The following is a 5,762-nucleotide window of genomic DNA, read 5'->3' on the forward strand; positions in this document are numbered from 1 at the left end:
TGCCTTTTTGAAGATCTGTCAATCCCAATCTCTTTGCATGTTCCTCTTTATTCTGATAGTCAAACTGCACTTCATATTGCCAAAAATCCCGTATTCCATGAACAAACCAAGCATGTCAAAATTGATTGTCACTTTGTGCGACAGTAATTTCTTGTAGGTACTCCGTTGTAGGGTACTCCGTTATCTTTTGAAGGATCCATTCCTTGGTCTTTTTATGCCTGCCTCACCATTGTTTCAGCTCCTCGCCTTTTGTGATTCCCATTGGGGCACCTGTACTGAGTCCCGCCGGTCGGTCAATAGTTGTTACATCTCCCTGGGTTCTTCCCCTATTTCTTGGAAGTCAAAGAAGCAAACTTCCATCTCACTTAATACCGTGGAGGCGCAATGCCGTTCTATGCGTCGGGTTGTAGCCGAACTCACTTGGTTAGTTTGCCCTTTTGAAGATCTATCAATCCCAATCTTTGCATGTTCCTCTTCATTCCGATAGTCAAACTGCACTTCATATCGCCAAAAATCCCGTATTCCATGAACAAACCAAGCATGTCGAAATCGACTGTCACTTTGTGCGACAGTAATTTCTTGCTAGGTACTCCGTTATCTTTTGAATGATCCATGCCTTGGTCTTTTTATGCCTGCCTCACCATTGTTTGAGCTCCCCGCCTTTTGTGATTCCCATTGGGGCACCTGTACTGAGTCCCGCCGGTCAGTCAATGGTTGTTACATCTCCCTGGGTTCTTCCCCAATTTCTTAGAAGTCAAAGAAGCAAACTTCCATCTCACTTAGTACCGTGGAAGAGGAATACCGTTCTATGCGTCGGGTTGTAGCCGAACTCACTTGGTTAGTTTGCCTTTTTGAAGATCTGTCAATCCCAATCTCTTTGCATGCTCTCTTCATTCCGCTAGTCAAGCTGCACTTCATATCGCCAAAAATCCCGTATTCCATGATTGAACCAAGCATGTCGAAATCGACTATCACTTTGTGCGACAGTAATTTCTTGCTGGGCTTATTTCACTTTCCTTTGTTCGATCTGATTCTCAGCTTGCAGATCTCCTTACAAAACCTCTCACAGATCTTCTTCATCGGAATCTATTGGGTTAGTTGGGTGTTCGTACCTCCCCCTCCAACTTAGGGGGGAGGGGGTTGGTGTTACCCTAATTTCTGAGAGTGATTTTACCTTACATAGATTAGTCTTCGTGCTTTATGGTGACATAACTTTATGTTACTGAAGTTGGTAGAAATACCTTTTTGGCGGAAATTAATTACTATAACTCCCTCTGAAGGTTTCTGATGGTTGATTAGACGCACATCTCTCCATATTTAATGCCCCGAACATGCGTCATCCCACCAATTGCATTCTACTTGGAGCATGTAGTAATATAGTTACAGAATTACCTTTGCAGTATTATATCGACCCCATCAGTGGACAAATTTTCCGCTTTATGAAGGAAGTTTCTCGGTTCCTTGAAACTAGAGAGTCAGGAAGATTTGACTCCCAAGCCTGAGGATTAGAGTCCTGACACTTCAGAACTGGGAGAACCTTTTTCTTCTGTAAGTGTGAATGTTTTTCGCATGTTAATTCTCATTTACTGGTATTATGCGTTACTATGGTAGTTAAAAAATCATACATTTCCATAAGCTAGTTAGAATCCAAGACCTCCTGTTTAAAATAATTTATGGAGGTAATTAGTAATTATTTGAATTAATGTGGTGTCAGAGAAAATTAAATTGTATGATGAAATTACACCTCAAATTGCTGGATTTTAGATAAGCAGTATATTAAAGATCCTGATATCTATGCTAGTGGAAGTGGTGATACTTGTATTTTCTCACCGACTTGACCTTAGAAAAGAAGGTCTAGTTCATATCCTACAAGCTTTATTTAGACATCTGTAAACAAACTGATTACACCTCCCTCAGGAAACTTTGTGAGGTTCTGGATATTAACTTTGAGAGGAGAAAAGTCTAAAAAAAAAAATATTCTTTCCGTCGTCTTTTTGTCATGCTAAACGTTTATTGGTGATTTCATATCTGTAGCATCTCTGGTCTCCATTTCGTTTATAAAAATAGCGGAGGAGGTCAGATTCTTAATACAGTGCATTCTTCATCAAAGAAATAAACTTCACAACCTCCCTATCTCATTATAATCATTTAAAACTGTTGATTATAATTCTATTGCAAACAGGACAGTCTCCCCACATATAAAACTCGTCAGCAAGACTTCAAATTATCCATGGTAATTCTACAATCTAATCTTTTTGTTTATTTCTGGTATTCGCTAGTTGACTGCTGAAGCTGACAAGTATATATCGCCAGACCGCGATGCATCTAGCAAGGAAGTTAATTCGAATCAGAAGCTGAAGTTGGGTGCTGAACATATGGCGCATTCCAGTTGTGTAGAAGGCACACATCATCCCTTGAAGGTATTACTCACTATTGGAAAATTCTAGTGTTTCAGTTTGATATGCAGTTATTTAACGATTTATTTATGCTCTTATGTCATCTATTTATTGTAAGTTTCCTTCCATTCCTCACTTACAAATTTCTTTATGAATTCAAGAACTAGTTTACTACTGTAATTCTTGGGGGGGAAAGCTTTTAATATGAGAAATTCTTTTGATACTGCAGTCTCTACTATCATCAAAAGATATTATATCATACAGGCTTTCTTTTAAAGAAAAAAGAAAACTTAGTTTAGGCATGTCACACGTTTCTTAGTAGTTTATCAAAATGAATGTTTTTAATTTGGAAGTGAGAAATATTAATACCAGTAAACATGTTGCAACTGCATTAACTGGTATTACCATCAACAAGAAGGTAAAAAATTGGGAGTGTGACCATCAAAAGGCAACAAGACGTTGTTACTTTACCACTAAAGGAGCGAGAACTTCCTTCTTCTGCTAAACCTGCAAAAAGTACCCTTGCTAGCTGTGAAGGTGATAAGAAAGGTGAAAATGCTCTTGAGTCGTCTTTAAGTGACATTTGGACGGATCCATGCATAAAATTTGCAATAAAACTCTAACTGGCGCATTACAGTCATAAATGACAAGAAAGTGGATGCCAAGGCGATCCCAGGTTCTTGTCCGAATATGCCTTGTGTTAATGCTCCTTCCACAGTGGGTTTACCTTCTGATGAAATATGGACATATCCTTGCTTCGTGTTTGCAGTCAAGACTCTTACTGGTGAAATACTTATGCTCTCAGAATATAGTACAGCAGCAATGCACTTCATCACAATTCCAAGGAAATAATGGCTTAGTATTACCAAACATCAGATTTGAAGAGTTTGCCAAGGCCAATCTTTCACATTTTGGGACACCAGAAAAGGCTTTGTGCAAGCAACAGCCTCCAATAGCAGCGCCCAACGCATATCAGAATTGTTGGTTTACAAAATTTGGTCCTTGTCTGCCTTCACCACTTTGTTGAGATAGATTGTTATAGATTGTAACCTAGCTTAGGAAGTTCAACCTAGCTTGTAGTAGTATTGTAATTTGTAACACAGTGCCTAAGTTAGCATCAGGGTCTTCCACTTTGAACTCAAATGTTTAAGGCAGCTAGAGCTGCAGTAAAAACTATGATGTAAAAGAATTATTCACGGCCGGACTGCCTGTTTCCTGTGTATTTTTCTTGATTGGGAACACTTATCGCTAGTTCGAGTAGCTGTTTTCGTCCATTTTCACTAAAAGCAGCCATATCCTTGTGCCTCAAATTTTTTGGTCAAGGATGCATGTGCTTGACATATCCAAATAACTTCCATGTACTTGTTTTCAAAATTCTCCTAGCATTCTGTCTGAGACTTGACATGGGATTGCACCTAATGTTATTAAAAGATCAGCTATGACAATACGAATTAGTATTAAGTTTTTGTTTCTAAGTTATGTTATTTTCAAAAGACTACTATGTGATACATTGTTTTCACCATTTAGTCCCAACATTTAAGGTTGCAAAATTCATATCAAGAAACTGTACCTAAAAGGCAACTTTAGTTGGAGAACAACTGAAATACTAGTTAAGTAGTAAACTATTCAAATATATAATTTAACTTTATTACTTGATTAAGTTTCTTCACTATTTTTCGAGCTTGTATGAGCTAAAATTGATGAAAAGTTCCTCTGTCCAAATTGTTTAATATAACTTCGGTTACAAAAATGGAAATTAATTAATTTTAAGTCTATCAATTAACTTATCTTTGAAAACCATATGAAAATTCTTACTAACTCCATGCTTTTTTTTTTTGGTTGATAAAGGTGCCCAGGGACGCTGAATATTATTATGCATTGAAAGTAAATGAGTTATTACAATGCCGGACTGATCTTATCGAGACAATCCCTAGTTTGTCTTTACGGAAAGTAGATAAAGCAAATAAAGGTGGTTCACTCCAGAAGTGTTCGCCACACTCGGGAGTAGTATATCGCTAGTATGTGCGCCACTTGGTTTCCTTCACGATAGACATGTCTAACTTCCGGTTGGTTCAGAGCTTCTAACAGGAACCTGCAATCATGTAGAAGATTAAAATTAGCTTTAGTATGAGAATTGTCACGCAGTAATTGTAGTAATACCTGGCTATCTGTTCCACCATAAGTGGAATTCGATTTTTTGTGAACGCAAGTTCCAATCCTTTCAGAAGGGCGATGATTTCAGCTTGAATGGGGGATGTGGCCATTGTATGGTAAGAGAAACCATCAACCCATTGACCTTCGTAGTTTCTGATGATTCCGCATGCTTCTCCGTTATCGAAGTTTTTTTGGTGTGCACCATCTATGTTGAGTTTATAGATGTTGTGTGGTGGAGTATTCACTAGTACCAAACGCTAAGTGATGGTCACATGCAAAGACGGGGAATTTTCAATTTTCCAATTCTTATGTAGCATCTAAGTTTAACTTCTAGTCGCTTTAACAATAATTATTACTACTAACTCCATACTTCAACATGATAAAAAGTATGAAAAGGCAAGCGAAGGTCACAGGCAAATATGGAAATTTTCCAATTTTTACGTAGTCTCAAAAGTTTAATACGCTATCAAGTTTTTTCTTTTAAATAATTAGAAGTAATTATCCGTAATTTTGTCATAAAAGATTTACTTATAAGACATAATTAACTTTCTTAAGCATGTTGAATTGAAATTGATTGTCTAAAAAATCATTTAGCTATAAGATAAGTCCAAACTTTATTTATCCATCGGCTCTTCTTTTAGTGGCAGTTCTTTGTCTTCTACTTGTTAAATTTCTTGCTGTTAAATACATTGTGTTGCTGTCTCAACTAAAAACTAAGTAGCTCATTTGATTGCATGTACACGTTACTATTATACCTTTCTAAAATTCTGCATTAGTAATACAATGTTAGTTGTTCCAAATTTGTATAAAACTCATCATTATATTATTCACTTGTTATAAAATCAAGAAAGATCAGGAAAGATTGCTTGAAATAAAAATAAATATTGAAAAATTGTAATTCTAAACCCACTTTATTGTCNAATATTTTATCGTTACCAGCATACAGACAGCTGTAATATAGAGACTTGTATGTATATTCAAATTAAATGGACATTAACCTTTGAAAATTAAATAAAACCTCCAAGTATCTCAAGATCTGTTTTAATGCCATTAAGGAAACAAAACAGATATATTAGAAATTAAATAAATAAAATACAGTGAAAATTCATTGTCTCGCTCAAATACTGTATTTGAAATAATTTATATCACATTGTAAAGTTGCTAAGTTGAGTTAAAAATCGTTTAATTTTAACCATCTCTATGCCACCTCAT

The sequence above is a fragment of the Nicotiana attenuata genome, unplaced genomic scaffold (genome assembly GCF_001879085.1).
Source record: "Nicotiana attenuata strain UT unplaced genomic scaffold, NIATTr2, whole genome shotgun sequence".
NCBI lineage: Eukaryota > Viridiplantae > Streptophyta > Magnoliopsida > Solanales > Solanaceae > Nicotiana > Nicotiana attenuata.